The 21,139-nt window shown below is 52.9% G+C and overlaps 1 protein-coding gene across 4 annotated transcripts in view; it reads left to right on the top strand.

Moving 5' to 3' along the window:
• Window positions 1-492: 492 nt before the first annotated feature.
• Window positions 493-21,139, top strand: part of LOC149353120 (calpain-9-like) — a 108,351-nt gene continuing 87,704 nt past the window's right edge. For 2 of the 4 annotated variants that reach the window (XM_089577292.1, XM_089577291.1), the window contains exon 1: window positions 731-863. The gene's annotated coding sequence lies outside the window, so the exon portion shown is untranslated. Of the gene's footprint in view, window positions 864-21,139 lie in introns of all 4 variants that reach the window. The other 2 variants (XM_089577293.1, XM_089577294.1) reach the window with 2 other exon arrangements.

Consider the following 21,139-nt stretch of genomic DNA (forward strand, 5'->3'; position numbering starts at 1 on the left):
AGAGAAAGAATGGAAACTGTCGTTTCCTTCCAGTCCTGTCAAAATGCGGTTTCGCCGAGCGTCTTGAGTGACGCGGTTGCAGTCCGCGCGACGTGCACGGCTTATGTGATGGGTCCTACGGTTATGTTCTCCGCGACCTAAGAAATGAGAAGGAAAAACGAAAAGAAAAAGGTCGCGCCGGCGCGAAACTCGCTTCTTCGGAAGAAGATGCGCGTGCGAGGTGCCGGCCGTCGCGGTCAGGTGCTTTCGCGGATCTCAGAGCGACCCTGCAGCACATTTACATGCGACATCTCCCCACCGCCGGTGTTGTCGTTGCCGTTGACTGCTGTGAAGATGCCGCCGCCACACTACCGCCTGTTGCTGCAGCTGCCCGCTCGCGCGAGGCATTGCGTGTTTGTTGTATTGCGCGCGCGCGCGCGAGGAGGCGCTCGGCGCGGAAGGAGAATGGAAAGAAGGTTGCCCGGCTAGTTTCGGTTCTTTCCTCTCGACCCCTTCTCGCGCACCTGCTCCGATGATTTGCGTCCGCCGAGAGCTGCCAGTGAGCTCCGCGTGCTCGCGCCATCTCGACTCGCGCGTTCGCTGCTCTGCCGTGTGACAGCTTCCGCGCACCGACAACGGCTGCCGAACGCGGCGGCCGCCCGCGTGACCTGCGGGCTGTCGCTCCTCCGAGACCAGGAAGCTGCTGCTGCTGCTGCCCGCTGGGACAGCCAGTGCGCGCGCAGTTCGCTCGTGGTGAAAGCATCCAGCGCCGCGACGACGCCAGTGGAGAAAAGTGCGCCCAGCGAGCGCCGGGCATCTGCCGCCGACGCTGCCGCTGCTGCTACTGCTGTAGCGACCGACCAGCGCCGAGGACATGCGCACCGGTGAGTGCGAGGAGAACCCCGAGGGACTTGACGCTGGCCTCTGACACCGCGCTGACACAACTACTCCTGACAACGCCTCTGTCAGGGGTTGTTTCTGTCAGCGTGTCGAGAGCTGGGTTCACTAATCGCGGCCTCTTCTTCGCGCGTGTCCGAGCGCGTGGTTTTGAAGACGCTCACTCGAGAACGGTACTAACATCAACATGTCACGCGGCGGCCGATGATAGACGCCCTACACCGTGAAGCCGTGTTCGAAAAGCGCTTGCAGGAATAACGGTGCTGCGGGAATGTAGCGGATATCTGGTACTTAAGGAGGCGTTTGGTTGCCGGTGTGCGTATTGACTGTAGTGCATATATTAGCACCTCGTCACTGTCTTCACACAAAGTGTACGAATGACTTTTTATAAGCAACACTCTCGCGACACGTTTTCACAGTGCACGAATGAAAGAATTCACATTTTGTTTTGGGTTTTTTTGGGAAACTTCTTGGAATGACTTCGCTTGGAACCGAGAACTTTGCCGCGATTGCATCTTGGCCGCGCCTTAGCCTTACCTCGGAAGTCAACGAAGTACGTGCTTGAAATTTAGATTTTTGTCCTTAAACATATATCAGCTTTTCAAAGGCACGGTACATTACTGGAGCTGGCGCTTGCTGATACAAAATAGAATACGAGTACGCGATTTCGAGATCATCTCGAAACCGAGTTTGAAGGCTTCTAGAGTTTTGCGATTGCATCTTGGCCTGACATGTGATGTCCTTACAGGGACGAACAGTATCAAGGCAAAAAACAATGGAAAGGGTTTATGTGGGAGGGGGGGGGGGGGGGGAAGAGCAATATAAAAGAGGTAGAGTTTGTGAGCGTTCTCTACTGAGCCGCTGGGGATGAGCGGCGACGGTGATATTCCTGTTCGACCTTATATTTTGCAAACTGAAATCATTCTCGCCGGCCTTGTTTCCCTTTATTACTTTGCCTTGCCATCTCCGTGCCCCATCTCGAATGTAGCCGCCCACATGGGCTTTTGTTTTCCTCTTCTTCGCATGGCATACGTTCTGTGCTTTCGGGGCAAGCGCACAGGAAGAGCTGCGGGAGAGTGATCCTATTTCAGCGCTTCGTGATTCTAATGCGAGTAGCCGAGCAACTGAAAACAACACAGCATCTCCCGCACTGTTTATTTGCGATAGTTTTTTTTTTTAATAGCGGACTCCAGCGTGAGGCTTTAAGGCGCAAATTTCGGCAAGCTAGTACGCGTTCACTGCGTTAAAAAAAAAGGCGCGCAGAAAGGGACGGCACACGAACAAAGTAGACAGGAGAGGCGCGCACATGGCAGTTGGGGATTTATTACAAAAAGTAATAAATTACGCCCACAGTAAGAACTATTAAAAGTAAAACAGGAAACGGTGTCGAAGCGCAGTCAGCAACAGCGCACGAGGTGGTGATCACAAAGGCGGTCAAAGAGACTGTCATCCTTCGGAAGGGCGCTTTGTAATCGGTTGCCCGATAGCTGCGCAGCCAGTTGGCGCAGTTTCTGTCGCTAAATGCTTCCCCAAGCAGCAGCGACAGGCACACCGGTCGGATCGTCGAGTGACCGGAGCGCACGTTCTGCAGCGGCTTCAGAGAGAGAGAGGGAAAACGCTTTACTTGGTAACTTTGTGTTTGCAGCCGTAGAGGGAACAAGGGAACAGATGCTGCTCCCATAGTCTTTCTGCAGTGGTGGCCTCGCACCGTGCGCGTTGCCAGGGGGGAAAAGACGAAGTGCGCAGGGGCAAATTGCGCGACTATCTAGTGTGCATCACGTTCAACCCACATCGCACTTTGGATCGCGGGGACTTTTATGCCACTCCTCGCCTAAAAGCTGTTCCTATCTGCTTTCCCACCCGCACAGGGCCAGAAATCTACTCAGGCGGAGTTCGGAACCTTTTGTCCCGCTCCTTAACTTTCTTGCATGTAGGAGAGCAAAAATCTTAATAACAAAATAAAAGGAAGGAACAAATGAATAAATAAGCAAACAAATAAAGACGGCACGCGGGCTGCGCTGTACGCTTGGCTTTTGTGGAGGTAACGGCACGTGCTTCTGATACTCCGTTGTGCCGGGAGCGGAGGAGACATGTCAGTCATTCAGCTCTCCGGTGACTTTGCTTCCCGTGTGGTGTTCAGATTTAGTCTAGAAGTTAGTTAGCTTTAAATACTTGTAAGCTCAGCCTGATGAGCTAAGCGACTACTACGCCCACAAGAAAGAACGCAGCAGCTGCCGCGCATTCTGATGGCAGAAACAGATGGCGACGAAATTGTATGTCTCCCTTTGTTTACTGTTCGTTCGTTTTGCGCGTGACCCGAAGTTACTTAGCTGTCATATGGATGCGTCTCATACTACCATGAAGCCACCGTACCGAAGCAGGCCCATCTTTAGAAGACGCCGGGAATAGCGCAGCGAAGTAAACAGAACAGCTCGTTGCGCATCGAGTTTGGACAGGTTTTTGCCGTTTTCTTGCACTGGCGCTTTTTCTTCCCTGTTCAGGCGCTGAATGCAGCGTCACGATGAATTTCAGTCTTAAACGGTCGCCACGTTGGCACAAGGAGAATGCAGCAACTTCGCTCGGCGAAGCGCCCCGTCCTGACGAGCGCATGCCACCCAAAACGCAGAGTAGGATTTCGTGATTAATAACTAGAAGAAAAGAAAACGGAGGGCGCGGGAGCAGCTGGACGACGGAGAGCCGAAGACGCGGCGTTACGCAGCCGCTTACCACACACAATTACCGCGCGTAAGGACTCCGGAAGAGGAAGGGGAAAGAATTAAGAGCCGCCGCCGGGTCCGCTTTGTTGCGGCGGCCGCCCGAGGGACCGCGCTGAGAAGGAGGAGGGGGCGATGTCCGGAAACGGGCGCGCGTGTGTTGGAACACACACGGCCACAATGGCGACACGCAAATGAGCTCGGCGGCAGCGGTATTGAACGGCCGGCGCGTGACAAGGTGCGGAGGAAGGGGGTGGGTGAGAAGGAGGGAGCCCGCGGTGCGAGCGCGCGCTTCTTGGGATGTGGCCCCGTTTTCGCGGTCACGTCCGCGAAAGACGCTGAACACGGCGCTCCCCTTGTCCGGCCGGCGTCAAAATGCGCCCACCGCGGGCCGCCGCAAGGTCAGCCGTCGTTGACCCGCCCGCATCGCGGGTCACTACGCGCGCCGGGGCCTTTCCGGCAGAACCGGGCCCCCGTAAGAAAACTGTGTTAACGGGTGACCACGGAGGAGCCTCCGTCGCGGGCTCTTCTTCTCAGCGCCCGAGGAGAGGACTCCGCATGCTCGGCTTGACCTCGGCGTAGCGCTGCTCTCCCCTCTCCACCCGCCAGGGGGAGAGGGGATGCAGAAGCGGTCGTCACCTTGCTATCCCGAGCTCGCCCCCGGGGGCGCTCAGCAGCAACTTCAGCTGTTCGCGACCTCCCTCCGCAGAGTTCGTGCGGCGAACGGTCGCGGTGCCCCCGGGAAACAAAAACACGGGTCCGCCGCTCCGTGCCACTTCGGAGAAGCGCGAGAGGATTTGATGCGCGCAGCGTGGCTGTTGGAAGGGAAACGGCGCAGCGTATGTATGCAAATGGCGGAGCTGAGGCGGCAACAGATACGACCCCCGCGAACCGGCGCTGGAGGAAGTTGGGCCTCCCCCTTTTGACCGAAGACGTGCGCTGGGTCGACTTACTTTTCTTGCTAAGCAGCAGATTCCTGGTGGGCCACGGGGAAGGATGAGGCATGCCGTAGGCGGACGGCTGTACGAGATACCGCGGCGCGTTGCTGGTATTCCTGTTTGAGGAAAACCGGGGGCTCGAGACTGGTCGTTGTACGAAGGGGTGAGCAAAACATAGCTCGTCCCCCAGCGTAGGCTGGGCGACGACCACTTGTAGCGGTGTACATCAATCACTTTACCATGTGATCGAGAGCGAAGGACTAGGAGGGAGATACCTGTTAGGGATGTGATTGACAAACGGGGCTGGTTAGCGAACAGGCGACGCGCGGTAATGATTACGGGGTACGCCATAATTATTGCGAATCACTTCGCCTCCTTCGTATCCCAGCGTATTTAGAATCCCGCTGCACACTTTTCATCGGATTGATTTTAGTCTCTTTAAAACTGATCTACCCATTCATCAGCGTGTGGCACGCCTTTTACACTCTCTGTAATCAAAACCAGCAGCCGCTCCTTCTAAAGTCGCCAAGGTGCAAAACAAAAAAAAAATGGGAGGGGGGGGGGGGGGGGGGGGGGCTTTATTGCCAGACATTTCAAAACAACTCTGGCGGCCCGAGCTGGTCGAGATCAGCGAGGTCGGACCTCTGGCCACATTATCGAGGCTCATTTGTTCTTACAGTACCTTTCCAACTGCACCAAAAAGTCGATCTCCTCGGCAGTGCCACAGCCTGCCACCAGTGATGGGGCGCGGACATACCCGGCCTCACCTCTGTGCTGGAGTAATGGTGTTCTAGTGGAGCGTTGTGGAGCGAGATGAAGGGCAAAGATGCTCACCGGCCCGAAAAAGTCCGCAGCGGTGTATACCATTAAATGCTGGCACTGTTCTCCGAATGTTTCAGCGCTGTGTTCAGGCCGGAAGGCGGATACAAACCGAATTAAAATATTTGCATTATTGTGTTGCGAGGGCACGGGTCAGTGGGTATGAATAACGCTTCAAGTTGTGTGCATTCTCGAAAGTAATCGGCGGAGAGAGAGAAGCAGTGTGACAGTATATGTCTGCGCAACCTCAACTTGCTTCGCTGCTACCTTTCGGCAGCGGCTGCATTTACTACGGTTTTCTTTTTTGTTTTTTTGCGGCTAGAGAAATGATGACGCATGAAAGCTGCAAAGGTGGAAGACAGGCAAAAAAACTTCACTTCGGTCGACGCTGTCGTGCGCGTTGCCTGGAGTACGAGTTCATTTCACTTCGGCGAACTTTGCCGTTAAATTGCCTCACCAGCACTGCAATCCCTCTCATCTTAACATGTTGACGTCGGCCGATTACTAGAAAGGTAAATTGCAGTTGTCCACGGAAGTGCGAAGTCAGTAATAGCAGCAGTATTGGTACTTCAAGTTGGCAGTCGAATTTGGCTTAACTGAGGAATATTTTGTTTCGCGCCAGGTTATCTTTGGAGCTGGTGTAGTTGATTGTCTTCCTTGTCTTCGTGACCACGTTGAAACGGCGGGCAATTGGGGGGGAGTGTACAGAAAAGCAAGCGAGTCAGATAACAACGTCATCACTGAAGAGTTCGCAAAAAAAAAAATCACCGACGATTACGGTATACTCGCTATTGCGAAATCTGAGCGCTGCTCGATTTTGGGATAAATTGAGGCAGAAAACTTGGACGACGCCTAAGAGTACAATGCGAAGCATTGCCGCTTTGTCGCACAAGGCCTCTAAACTATCGCCCTGAACAATGCACCTCAGTGGTGTAGAGAGGTGCGGTGACCCTTGCCCCGGTTGCGGCATCCTATCTCGCGTTTGCTGCTCTCTGCGATAACTAATTGTAACGTGCTTGTCTCATTGCTTCAAGGACGCGTCTTCATTCGGCGCGTAGCGTGTGCCCGTTCTCATGGTAAACGGTGTGGACTCCACAAACGACCGCCACAGACGTCCATGTATGTGCTGGTTGACGGTTCGACTGCCGATTCATGGCTGACTCGGGTTGTGACCAGCAGACTTGCGGTAGATCTTTCGCTGATTAGTACAGAATCAGCCACAATCTTTGCGCCAAGAGCCGCCTCTGTCTCCTCACATTGGCAAGGCAGTGCGTCGTTTTTCGCAAACCCTCCAATGTGGGCCACTTAGTTCTGAGGGTTGCTGAAATATGTGTGCTTGCTATGGCAACCGCCGTGAACGCGTTTAGGATGTCATTGCGCAACAGTCCGCGCAAACCGAGAGCGATCCATCTCGCCTGGCCCTGCGGTACACTCCTCCCCCACTTTTCACCTTCGCTTTCGCCTTCTTCCCTTCCTCCGCCTTTTCAATCTCGCCTTTTCTTCGTTATCACCATACTTTCATCCTTCCCAGTGTTCTTCGTTTTGCTATAGCTCTGCTGATTACAACGACGACAACGCGCAAGCCATGAACGGGCGCTGCGCTCTGAAAAAGAAAGGCTGACACTGCTGCGGAAGCGCTTCTTACGCTATAGAACAGTCATCGAGCCCTTCCCTCTTTTCTGTTGAAGGTGCCCGAAAGCGCCGCCCGCGGCGACCGCGCAGATTTCTCGAATTCCTGCTCGGCATGCCACTGCGGTATCCGACTGCAGCTCCTGCGCAGAGCTTCTTCGTGCCTCGCGTTCGCCGGTGAAAGAGAGAGAGAGAAGAAATGAAGTGCGAGGGTCGTGACAAGTGGCGGAGCCGGCAGGACGGCAGCAGCGAAAGTGGACACGGCAGAGTAATAGCCGTAATCTGCCGCGTGTACGCGTTCTTCGTTTGACTTGTCCAATTGCGTCACTCACGAATGTGCGTATTTGAGAGGCCGTGACTGTCACGAAGGGGCTCCTTCATCTGTATGCGTTTTCCGCCTGCGCGTCAACATGGGAGGCCGCGGGATGCACAGGCGCGACAAGTATGAAGAGGTTGCGACTTCAGACGGTAGAGAGGGTGACGACAAAGACAAGGAAACCCGAGACATCGCGGAGGCACGGGTTTATGAGGGGCGAAAACCCGTGCAACTCCGTTTTTGTTCTTGAGTCTTCGCACGCGCAACACCGAGGCGCGCTCAGCACGGGTCTCTTGCAACGTGCGCAACAAACAGTCCGCGCAGCGAGAGCAACGGCAGCGGTGGTTACACAAAAACCGAGAGTGTGTCTGAAGAGAGGTCGAGGAGCAGAAATGCGCGTGCGGGGAAAGAGGGCAGGAAGCGATGTTTAGGTTGCGTCGTACCCGCGCGGCGGCACAGTTCTCCTAGCGCGCTGTTGACACCGCGTCGCCCGCATGCGAAACTTCGCGCACCGTCTTTTCGCAATCGCTGGCCGCGAGGGACTGTTTCGCAGAAATAAACAGACTGTCGGCCATGTTTGTGTGCTTGCGTGCGTGCGTGAGTGCCCCGGAACGGGTTTGTTGTCTCTGGGCTTTCGAAAGACGCCCCATTGTTGGAGGGATGCCCCGCGATTCGCGAGAACAACGGAGATGAGGCTTTCATCCCCCCCCCCCCCCCCCCCTTCCCTCTTCATCCACAAAGGCGGCCAAGCAGCGACGCTTGCACGGCCCCTGCGGGCAGTGAAGCTGCTGCTCGCTCAAGAGAGCCGTCCTCGTTGGCTCGGACCCCCCACCGCCGCAGCTCCTCTCCAGTCGTTATGCGAATGTAAACATCCACAGCGAAGATGATGAGCAAACGTGTGCGCTTCACGCACCGGTGCAACGGTACCCCGTCACGGCTCAGCCATTTTGTTCACCTGTTTACCGCCGGTCGCCAAGGGTTTCCAAACTGCAGACGCCTGTGCGTAGTAGGCACGCGATGTACCGAGACGTCACATTCGGCCGCTTACTGCTCTATTCGTGGCCCGCCTAATAGGTCATACGCAGCATACGTAAATCCCTGTGTGCATATATCGCCTCCCTCCGCCATACTTATTCCTTGTTTTCTCCTGGTGATTGTGTACGCGCGCGTTCTTTTCTTGCAGACTGGGCCAGAAGTAAATCTGAAAACACGACGTGAAACAAAATCCAACCTAAACATGGTGGTTACATTGGCTGCCCTACCCGATGTCCTGTCCTCCGCTTTAGTGGCGATTTAGCAGGGAGGTTGAAATGGCCCGTGAACGCGGTAGTCCAGCGGCGTTAACAGGCTGCATGCGTGGAAGCTGCGCTTTGAAGGACTGCTGCCCCTGCACGATTTAGTCGCTTACGAGCGAAGCTTAACGCTTATAAGGCTCGCAAAGTGTCTGCGCTTCGAAATCACTGGAGCGCCGCTTTAAAAGCAGTCAGCCACCTTAGTCGGCCTTACTGGAGTATATGCATTTGCATCAACTAGAACGCGTATCAGTTTAATGTTGATAAAATCACTGGAAAATCAGGAAAATGATAAACTGACGCAACATGTGCTTCGAGAACGAAGCATGAAATACAATGAGTCTTTGTCTGCCCAGTGTTTACATGTAACCACATATATTTTTGTTGGTCACACGGTATAATAAGCAAGAAATGAAGAGGTGTGAACGCGAGAAAGCAAACAGTTTCCATCACAACTGCTGTCGGCCGCACCGACGCGCAACGGTGGCGCGTGCAGCTTCGCCTCCTCGGCGGTTCGTTTTCAAGACCAAAGCTGCGCGCCTTCGAAGATGCCGCCTATTAAAAGCGCAGCGTGCGCGGTGCGGCGGCACTTGCAACACATCTCGCCTAGTGAGCGCAGTGGCGTGACAAGGGCAGAGCGCTCTAATTGCAGCAGCTCGTACACAGAGAGGCGAAGAGTGGCCCTCGCCGCTTTCAGCGAGAAAAAAGTCAGGGCGGCAAGCAGGCAGGATGACGGAGTCGGAGGGGAGGGGGCAAAAAAAAAAAAAGAGAAACATATCCAGAAGTGGAAGTTCGCGGCGCGTGTCCCGTGAGGGGCCCCGTTAGCGGCGGAAGAAAAAAAAAAAAATGTTGACGAGCAGGAAGCTCGGGAGCAATCGGCCCGACCCGCGCTTCTTCTGGGGCAATTAAAGCCCTTTCCGCGGGGATAAAAAGGATCGCCCGCGCTCGGTCCTTCCGTGCCATGGCCGCCCCCTTTTTGCGTGCGCGCGCGCGTTGATTCTTGTATTTGCGCCGAGGGTCTGGCGCGAGAGGTGACCGCCCTCCCCCGTCCGCTCGTTCTCCCGCCGCCGGTTTCCGCCGCATCGTTACGCCACTTCGGTTGCCTGCCCTCGGCCAGCCAAGAACTCCGCTCCTTCAGTGAAAGCATGCGTGGCGGCGGCGGAGCACTTTCGGAAGCCTGACCTCTTCCGCGGTGGTGCCTTGCGTTCGCTGAGCTGAGTCTCCGACCGTGGACGCGTTCACGAGGAAGGCCGCCGCCATTAGCGGCTGACCTTGGAAACGCCTTCGCCGCGCGCGCGCCACCGCGGGAACCGCCTCCCCGACATCATCCCCCGAGTCGCTTTAAAGAAACGCGGAAACTGTACCGCGCCGAAACTTCCCGTTATGAGCCGCTCTTTTCTTTTTTTTTCGCGGACGGAACATTCGCGCGGACAAGTTCGTGCTCCGGTTGTTACGGCTGTCCCGCCGCTATCACCTCCGCGCGGCCCTCGTCTGACAGCTTCTCGGGTGGAATCGCATCATCACGGTGGCCGCGGGTGAGACGACCGCGCCGAACGGCTCAGCTACACGCACTGCCTTCCGCAAGTGCCACCGCTGTCGTCTACGCCGCCGGAATTATGTATGTTGCAAGCCCAAATCTATCTTGCGCGTCTGCGCTCGGTGACATATCCGTCGAATACAATCTTCAGCGTACATGCGTTTGTCACTTGCTTAAGTCACTTGTTCAAGTCGTCCTTTAAGCATGAGATTTTCTTGGCACTGTCTCGAGGATGCAGCCACATCAATATCGCCATCGCTGTTACTTCTGTGCAACTGGCAAGCCACTGGGCAGGGCGATATGTCTGGGAGGCTTTTTAAGGCTAAAAGACGGATGTGTTGAGATCAAACTTCCTGCTGATGGGCAGAAAGTTAAAATTTTCATCTGCATGCATGGTCGCGCATACACTCCTATCCACGCCGACAATTTTATGCAGAAAATATCCAGTATAAGCGGTTCCCAATCGCTAGCGATGGATAAGGGTTTAAGACATCTTTTCAGAGATAGTGATCCGGTAAAACGGATCATTATAACACACTTAAAAAATTCTATAACTGAGCTGAAACCACATGCTTTCGGTCATACGATTACACATCAAGACAATGCTAAGCCCCTTGAGCGTTTCATACCCTGACGCAGACGTTACTCCTTTGAGCATTGCGCCGCCGAGGGGACAATAGCGCGGCTTGTGAATCGCTGAACCCACTTTCCTGCGTCTCTTATCAATGTTTTGAACCGCGAGAGAATACGATGCTGCTTAAGAGTCATTAAAGGCCCCTGACCCACCTCTGCGAGATCTTGATGCGTTTGCTTAAGCCCTCACCATTTTTTGATGTCATTAACATACTGCCCTGTTGCGCCACAAACGCAACAGAAATGATATGCCATCACAGACCACAGTCCTTGCCCGAGATGAAAGGAAAACGCGTTTACGAGCGCATCGCAAGCGCATTCTGAAGAATACGCCGTCAAAGACGCGCGTTGCGCGGTGCGAATTGTCCACCGTCGGTGTAGGCATTGCACACTCTGCAGGAGCGGCAGTGGGCCAGGTGCCCTGGGCGTGCCCAGGTAGCTTCGAGCACGATAGCAACGCTGAGATGAGAGAGAAAGCCTCAGAAACAAAGAAAAGTGCAGGGGTGGTATAAGAGGTCCTTTAAACGTTGCCTTTCGAAAAGAAAAAAGATGCAGTTGTTTAACTGCATCGTTGTAGAAGGCAGTACAGTGCTTGTACGTGTGGCAGAGTCATTCTGTGTTTTCCATAGAGAGTGGTGTACGATGTCTAGGCCTTCTTGCAAAGCCGGTTAATGTGGCTTCGAATTTGAGCCAGATGTTAAGATATATGCAAACATCCCCTGTCTATATGGGGCAGTGAAAACTAGGCGCAATCCTTTTTTCGATTATTTTTTTTTTTAGAATTTTAGATGTTTTCAAAGCATGATCAATGAGTTAGACAGGCAGAGCAGAACTGTGGGTCTAAAAATTAACACCCAGAGAACGAAAGTAATGTTCAACACTATCGCAAGGGAACAGCAGTTCACAATTGGTAGCGAAGGGCTGGAAGTGGTAAGGGAATACGTCTCCTTATCTGCAGGTAGTGGCCGCTGATCCGGATCATGAGAGGGAAATAACTATAAGAATAAGAATGGGATGGAGCGCATATGGCAGGTTCTCTCAGATCATGAATAGCAGCTTAGGCGCCAAGTTTTCAATCTGCCGTGGGGGGGGGGGGGGGGGGGGGGGCATTTAGTAGCCTCTCCCTTTTTCATCCCCCTCCCCCTCTTCCAGGCATGCTTCTTGGCAAGAGACATTTATTTATTTATTCTACTCTCAGGATACAGAGTACATTACAGAGGGGAACGGCAATTCACAGCAATATAGAAGATAAAAAAAAAGGTGAGGGGGGTCAAGTACTGATCCCTGAGGAACCCCAGAACCAAGTGGTACAGTGGAGGAATCAGCGTCATTAATGCTCACAAATTCAACACGAGAAGAAGGAAAATCCACGAATCCAGTTAAGAACTTCAGGGTCAATGTTCAGCACACTTAGTTTATGTAATAGCAGTGAGTTATTAACTTTATCGAATGCTTTAGCAAAGCCAAGAAATATGCAGTCAGATGAAAAAGCGGAGTCCAAACAGAAGTGCAAGTCGAAAGTGAAGGAGTGTGGTTGAATGTCAGAAGAGAAATACTTTCGGAATCCATGCATCAAAATTTGTCTTTTTTTTTTCTTCAGATTTTAAGACTCTATAGCGTCGTAACACGGATTGACGTCGAAAATGAATCCCGGCTTTAGGTACCCTAAATATGGTGTTTAATATAGTGTGTGGCGATCTGGCATAGATGATATTGCCTAACATATTAAAGATGGCGCCTGGTAGCTAATTACGCTGGAGAAATCGATAGAGGGATTTCACGTAAGATCGAAGAAAGCGTGGCTGCTCGGTCACTTAAATTTATTTCAATTTTTTGTATATTGTTGCCTGGTGACTAGAAAGAAGGGATCTGCAATTTGTTTTACCCCAATTTTTTTTCTAAGCACCTGAAAGTAACAATGGCGAAGTGGTGTAGTGCTGCGCTCGCGTGCTCTGCTGTTTTGGCCAAGTTCGGATTTGTGTTTATTTATTTTCTATACCCCTAGTCGCCGATGCATTATAGAGGGGATTGGGTTTGCATAAATCGTAAAAAACAGACAGGGGGAATTTTAGCGAATAAACGCAATACGATACAAAATTTACGAGCAATGAACTAGCTCACAATACAAACATTAGCAAAGCTGGTCGTAGCGTAATGGAAGTAGTAGAAATTTTCGACCAATAAACTAGGACATCATGCAAACATAAGAAAAACGTATCATGGCAAAAAATAAGAATAAAACAGGCTACTTGTGAAGAAAACTAAATCAAATCACGAAACAAAAATGCAGACAGTGACTGGCGAAAAAAAAATCGCTTATCTGCATAGCGTCTACGGACTAGTCATTTAACGTACGTGTCATGATCGAATAAAAAAAAAGTGTTTTTGTGACAGTGACTCACGTGAAAATCGTGTTGGGGATCAACATCAACAAGTGACGAATGGTACGTTGGCGCTGATATAAAGTGGTTGACGGAACGAGTTTGTTTATTTTACTTCGCTGCGCGTTTTTGCCAGTCCGTCAGGGGGGGGGGGGGGGGGGGGGGGGGGCTATGAATGAATGAATGAATGAATGGAAGTTGGCGCTATGAATGGCAGTTTACCAATATCCCTCGAGAGAAAAGTATACAACAGCTGTATACTACCGGTACTCACCTACGGGGCAGAAACGTAGAGGCTAACGAAAAGGGTTCAGCTTAAGTTAAGGACTAGCAAAACGTTCAGTTGGGCGAGTTGGTAGATATTCATTATGTAAACAGCGCGAACTACAAGGGACAAGAAAAGAAGGGACACAGGACGATCGCTGGACACAGCCCTCGTCCTGTGTCCCTTCTTTTCTTGTCCCTTGTAGTTCGCGCTGTTTACATCATGAGTAAGTTAAGGACAACGCAGCGAGCTATGGAAAGAAATATTATAGGTGTAACGTTAAGAGATCGGAAGCGGGCAGAGTGGGTGAGGGAACAAACGCGGGTTAATGACATCGTATTCGAAATCAAGAGCAAGAAATGGGCTTGTGCAGGGCATGTAATGCGAAGGCAAGATAACCGCTGGCCCTTAAGGGATACGGAGTGGATTCCAAGAGAAGGCAAGCGTTGCAAGGGGGCGGTAGAATGTTAGGTGGGCGGATGAGAATAAGAAGTTTGCGGGGGATACGGTGGCAGCAACTGACAAAGGACAGGGTTAATTGGAGAGACTTGGGAGAGGCCTTTGCCCTGCAGTGGGCGTACTTAGGCTGATGATGATGATGATGCCACGAATTGGCTTATGCGTGGCCCCATAATTCTGTTTTTTAGTTCGGCCTAAGCTAGCCACGTGGGTCATAAAAACTGTGGTGAGCTTGCATTCGAGATTTATGAACGCGCGAGTGTTAAAGGTGCACTGAAGAGGATTCTGAACGCGTCTTTTTGCCGCGGGAACTCGATCTACACGTTCCTAGCATTCTTAGAAAGTGCAACCTATTGCCCTGTATGGCCGATTTCCCTAATTAAATCGAATTAACGTCCGGCTCCCGCCCTTTTTTTTTTAATTCTCCTCGTACGATGGGCGGAGTCGACCAACGCGTGAAGTTCCTTTCAGCCAGCTGCGTGGAGGCTTTGCTTTCGCTTTATTTTGTTTTTTAGGTTTCCATGAATAAATAGTTTCATTCGCAGATTAATATAGCCGCAAAATAAGCCCGCAGAAATAAAAATACGCGCGGACTATTTCCTACTACGGACTACTACGTATTACTCCGCCGATGGCAGAGCGGCAAGCCGCCACGGGATTGGGTGAAAGGCACTCCACGCGTTGGTCGACTCCGCCCACCGTACGAGGCAGAATTCAAAAAAAAGGGCGGGAGCCGGCCGTTAATTCGATTTAATTTGGGAAATCGGCCATACAGGGCAATAAGTCGCAGTTTCTAAGAATGCTAGGAACGTGTAGACCGAGTTCCCGCGGCAAAAAGACAAGTTCAGATTCCTCTTCAGTGCACCTTTAAGGCTCCCTTTCTCCAGAAAATCCGGCGTCGGCGTTGTGAGTGAAAATCCCCCGGAAATCTCCGTGGATTTCTCATTGGCCACCTAGGTCACGTGACCTTGCGGCGTCATTAAAACCTGTCCACCGTATTGTGAACGGGCCACCGTGGCAGGTGGTCAGGGCAGAGGCGCGTCGCTTAACCACTGCGCCAGGAGTGGGATGAGGACTCCCAGGGTTCTGTGAATGTAAAGTACAAAATGGCCAATTCAGCGTATGTGGGAATTAGCACATGAACGCTATCTCGTCATGTCCTTAAGGCAGAGTTTGAATGCCCCCTCCAAGTTCTTTTTGTGCTCTTCACTCCAGTTCCAGTCGTACTTGTTGAGAAGGTCAACGCGTTGAAGTAAACAGCGCTGTTCGTCCACTTTCAGGATTATTAATGCGAAATCATTAGATTACTCATCGACGCGAAAACAAGGCGTCCCCCAAAAAGTGGCGGCGTTACAAAACTCGCGATTGGTCGATACTGTGTGACGTCATCAATGGCTGGAAAATGTGAACTGTTAACCAGTAGTAGTTAATACTATAGCATTTACAACTGCAAAAAACTACTCCCGGTATTTTTTGCTCTCACTGTGCCTGCCCACCGAGATTCCGGAACACGTTAAAGAATCGCAAGTAGTAGAAATTAATGAGGAGCCCTTTACAACAACGCTATGCCCCATGACTCACTGTCGAGAAATCTAACGTTCGACAAAAACTCGTCTGGTCGGGTAGAAGATTCATGAATTCAATGGAAGGAACGCCGACCAAAAGGTGTTTGCTTAATATGAACACGAAGACGTTTCGGCTTCCATACGGAAGCCTTGATAACTCTCAAGTGATCAAGGCTTCCGTATGGAAGCCGAAACGTCTTCGTCTTCATATTAAACAACAATCTTTTGGTCGGCGTTCCTTCCATTGAATTCATCACTCACTGTCGAGCTTTGGCAACATCGCAAGTTGACACACTTTTTCTCGAAGGACTCGAGGGTGGAAAAACTTAATTGCACTGTTAGCATGCGACGCGAATGAAAACCAGAGTAAAGCATAGACAAATCCTGAGACAGCTGCTAGAAGTCTGTGCTGTCTGGCATTGTAATCATGACTGAACGACGTACGCATATAGGAACAAATGTTTAAGAAGGAAACTTTGTTAAGGATTGCCTTAGCGTGTCGGTCGTGAGACATTGTTGCTCTGCGTTCCCATTAAATAGTTTAATATCTAAGTACAGACTTCACATCTAGGTTTACCAGTCAAGTGACGAGAAACGTTGATGAGATCTTGACGCTTTGCTGTAGCTGACGTCGTGCTATACGCATACTAAAAGTGAAGGCAGGCCAGCTGCGAGACTCAAACAGGTGCAACCCCTTCCTGAATGCGGTATTCACGAGGACATGCCAGGCGCAGAATGGTTTGTGTGCATCCCCATAAAGCTGTCTCGCCAACCCAAAGCCAAGGTACGTTTTCTACGCACGTCAGTAAATGGCGAACATCTGCCCGCTTCTTTCTTATGCGTCATAAAGCTTCGTGACGCAGAGCTGCGACCAGGACGGCAGTGAATGCGGCCGACGGTTTGCTGTTGCGCGTAGCACGTGCGCACTTCGCCAAAACGTGTTCGTGACTGGACCGCTTTTACGGAAGGTATATGGCTGACAGCGAGAACCGGAGCCCGGCCGAACACTCGAGGCGAGCGATACAAAGCTTCGCATTTGGCCGTTCGTGAAAAAGGCACCAACCAAACGGGCTCTGCGACAGCTCTCTTTAGCCTCAGATGAGCCTCTCTGTGTCTTGAAAAACCTCAAGGAACGGCTGGGTGTTCGCCATTTTTCCCCCACCGTTCAAGATAACAAGGCGGTCAAACGTCAGCGGAAACGCATCCGCACCGACGGCACCGCCCGATCGCGCATCACCCGCAGACAAGCAGGCACCGAATGTGGTGCCGGCTCGCGTGAGGGAACCGCTGCGGCGGCTCACACGGCCAATGCGGACGTCCATCATCCAGCTCGTCGCTCCCTATCGCCCCCGTCTCGTTCGGTTATGCGGCTGCGTGGTCTGTGTGCAGCTGTCCCCCCTCCTTTCCCTGGAAGACCCCGCGAGAGATAATGGACGTCCAGTGCTGTCCAACGGAGTTACGCCACAACACAACACTTTCTCGCGAGTCGCACCCCCCTTCCCCTTCTCGGGGGCGTTCTAATGAACGACCCATTGTTCTTAGAGCCGCCGAATGTCTCGGGCAGGCCGCCTGCCTGAACGCACTGTCATTGACCGGCCCGCTGCGAACGGCATCGGGGGGCCTGCGCGGGGAAGATCGACCGGATTTCACCCTTCGTCGTGGACGCCCCTCAACGGTGGCGTCGTCGACGACGCGCGCGGGGGCGAAGTCGCTAATGGCCCACTTCCGCATGCGCCCCCCCCCCCCCCCCCTCCTGCTAGAAGGTGGCCACCGCGAGAGGCGCTCGCGGACTCGGGCCGCGCTGCGGGCCTAGCCGCGTAACGGGGCCGCCAGGCCTGCTGCACCTGATGACGACGACGCCTTTGAGAGGAGCGCGCGTCAGGACGAGGTGTCCCGCCGCCTGCGCTGCCCGGTGCGCATCTGAAAAGCTTTGTCCAGAGAGCGCACCGAGGCGCAGGTAGCCGTACGGCGCTGACGTCGGGAGTCTTTTGTTCTTGGCAAGACACGTGTGGGTGTTGTGCGTATCCTCTGCGGAAGAAATTTGGCGCCAGCGGTATACGCGTCGCTGGTACAGAAGGTCAGGTGGTTTCGCAGAAAAGACAGCGAGGTTAACGAGACGTATGTGCTTGACTTCCTGGCACTGGGGTAAAGAAGATAGAAGTATGAATGCGTGGGACGGAGGTGTGTTATTAATGCGTTAGCAGTAGAAGAGTTTGCGCAGGCGGAAATGATGACCGCCGTCATGCGTGAGGCATAACGCGGTGCGAATCTTGTGACGTCATCACAGCCTGCCCACCGGATTGTCAGCAAACTGCCCACCGTCGCAGCAGGCAGTTAAATTTATCACTTTAACGCTATCGCGTCATACCCTCAAAGTGGAGATTACAGGATCAGCAACAACTTAAAATGCCAACGCATTCAAACGATACACCGAGGATCGCATACGAGTTTTTGGATGCGGCATATGTGCCACATTTTGTTTACAAAAAAATAATAAACAATAATAAATTATTGTTATTGATGGTAATTTATCCTAATCATCATCGTCGTCGTAATAATAATGTTATTATTATTTTTGTAGAAGTAGTAGTAGTAGCAGTCGCACAAACCCTTGTAGGTTTTGACCGGCAATAAACATTATTATTATTGTTAATATTCCTATTAAACCCCGCCCGTGGCTCAGTGGTTACGGCGCTCGGCTGCTGACCCGAAAGGCGCGGGTTCGATCCCGGGCCGCCGCGGTGGCTGAATTTCGATTAAGGCGAAATTCTAGAGGCCCGTGTACTGTGCCATGTCAGTGCACGTTAAAGAACCCCAGGTGGTCGAAATTTCCGGAGCCCTTCACTACGACGTCCCTCATAGCCTGAGTCGCTTTGGGACGTTAAACCCCAATAAACCAAACATGTATTCCTATTATTTTGTTACTAAAGCTCACAGATAATGTAACCCGTGTTGTTGACACCGCAGCAATGAAGAGTGCCCATTGTGAGGTGCTTTTTCATAGTTCGTGGCTTCGATAGGCCGATGCATCGCAATTTGACTTTTTTTCTTTCGCGATCAGAATTCTTGCCGTCGGTCAATTCGTTTGACGATCTTCCATCGCGAGGAAGCGCCGTGATGCCCGACTGGCACGCTCCTCGGCGCGTCGTGACGAGCGTTGAAATTACAAAATCAGGCTCAAGCCGCGTGGTCCCGAATGTGACACGTTGATTGGCACGTGTCTGCCCATAGCGGCGGCATCCTCTTCCAGCTCCCGCCGCCCTTCGGCCGAGCTTCGTCGAACGAGTGGCGCTGGCGTTACACAAAGGCGGCTTTCGCGCTAACGCTGGCGGCCCACATGACCGGGGCCCGAAGAGACCCTGGTATATAATACGCTGGTCGTCGCGCTCCGTTTGCGCTCGTCTCTCACGTCAGCTTGGGTCCGCACGCACGTCGACCAAACCGCGCTGCGCGCTCACACGCCGAGGCGGGTCGTGATGGGTCGGGTGTTAATTTCGGATCAAGTTGTCAGGGGGCGGCGGGGTCCGCCGCCCCGACGTCGTTTGCGGCGGTGGGGCACGCGCTCTCGGGCGTCGTCGGCACGCTTCCCCCCTTCTCCTCCTCCTCGGCTGCCAGGTTACGCGCGTTCGCGCAACGGAAGGAGGAGACGCGTTGGGGCGCCCACCGCTTTGACAGGAAAGGTGGGCACGCTCGTTACGCGCGTGGCACTGCGCCATCTCGCCAAACGCGGCCAAGGACGGCGCAGGTCTTCCCCGGCCCGGTCCTTCGTAAGTCGCGCTTTTCTCGACTACGGAGGTCCAGGGCACGTTCTTTCAACGTGCACGGCATTTGCTTTGCGCGAAAGTGTCGCGACACCCAGAAGCTCTCGCTGATCAAACGGATAAGTAGTGACAGACGGACCGCTACCGCGTGCGAATGCGGGAAGGGTGGCTTTAGAGGAGAGTGACTCAATGACTCACAGTGCACGGTGCACGAGCGTGCTGGTGCGAGTAGGGATCTTTGAAAGCATGGCGGCTGCTACGGCTGCCAACAAACTGCGATGGCTGATGAAGATTCCAGAACCCCGAAGATGCTGACAAGTTATAACGCGTCTGACTCCGTAGCCGAACACACAAGGAGGGACCGGGGTCCCAGAGTCACCGCGACTCCTACCCTTCTCACCTGCTCTCTATAGGGCGCGAAGATTGGCTGCATGGAGGCTAAAATACACCTCGTGGCGCCGTTTCACGCACAGATTGTGCCATCGACACGTAGCAGTTTCTAGGTGCATCGGTTTTTCTTTCACACTGATCTGCTTATTCTGAAAAAAAAAAAAAAGGTAAGCAAAAGCAAGGAAACGAACTCTTTCCTCTCCATTTTCCCGGGGCGGTCGCGTGCGCCTCTCCACCGAGGTGAGCGGGCGAGATCGTCGGTGCCTCTTGGCCCACGCGACGCCTCGCGCGGCCCACAAAGCATCGTCGCGTGCAGCCGACGAGGGCGTCGCTCCGCGCTTTGCCGCCCTGACGCGAGGCGGTGGCGGTGGTGGCATCCTCCGGCGGCCCCTCGGCGTCTACGTGTGGCCGCTCTTCACCCCGGTGCACGCAGTCTTGGCCGAGCGTGGGCACCCCCTTTGTTCCGCGCTCTGCCCCCGCGCCTTTCGCTTTGGGGTAAAAAGCGCGGTGGGCGTGCGACATTCGCTCGCTGAGCACGCGACGCTTGCCGCTTTCCCGTCGATGTTAACCGCGCCGAGCAGCCGGAGGGAAGCCGCAAGATGTGAGCACGACAGTGGTCGTTCGTCGCACTGCTGCTTTCAGGGCGCTGCGAATGGGGTGCGGCCTGCCGCAACTGATATATCCGCTAAACGCACTGAAGTTCGCAAAGTAAAGCTGAGATTTTTTGCGCGGAATTGCTGTTTTGCCATGGTGCTTCGGCACATTTGGGCAGAGAGATAAAAACGCATGCCATGGAGAGAAAACTATACGCAAAAACAAGTCACTACGTTTGTGTGATGGCGAAGGTATCAAATAAACGGGGCGAATGCGACGATGTCGACTGCAGAAAAAAAAGCGTTTTTTTACGTTCGAAGTCCCTCTTCGCGTACTCCCCCTGTTTAGTAAAGGCGTTTCACTGATCTCACGCACAAAGAACACCCGCCGCGGTGGCTCAGTGGTTACGGCGCTCGGCTGCTGGCCCGAAATACGCGAGTTTGATCCCGGTCGCGGCGGCCGAATTTCGATGAAGGTGAAATTCTAGAGGCCCGTGTACTGTGCGATGTCAGTGCACGTTAAAGAACCCCAGGTGGTCAAAATTTCCGGAGCCCTTCACTACGGCGTCCCTCATAGCCTGAGTTGCTTTGGGACGTTAAACCCCAATAAACCAAACACACAAGGAACAGTACATCTCCCTTTCTTTGGCTTGGAGAGGGTCGTCCATGAAGGAAGGCTACGATCCTTGACTGCACCCAATAGCCGCATCTATCTGGCGCCTTCACTGTACTGCTGTATCGTGTTTGGTACGACTCTTTTCTATCATTTGAAGATACTTGCGACTATACATGAAGAAGTGTTGGAAAATTAGCGACATCTCTGCAGTTAAGCCTCAGGAATCCATGGACCGTGTGGTCTATTACGGAATGTGGTGTGTTGGCTTGTCCGACAACCTCTCCAATGCACTGGAACTCTGTCGAAGTCTTGCTGCTGCTTTCTTTGGTTTTTACGGTACTTCCATGTCCATACA

Source organism: Amblyomma mixtum, chromosome 3 (genome assembly GCF_055824585.1).
Source record: "Amblyomma mixtum isolate Tamu chromosome 3, ASM5582458v1, whole genome shotgun sequence".
Taxonomy (NCBI): Eukaryota; Metazoa; Arthropoda; class Arachnida; order Ixodida; family Ixodidae; genus Amblyomma; species Amblyomma mixtum.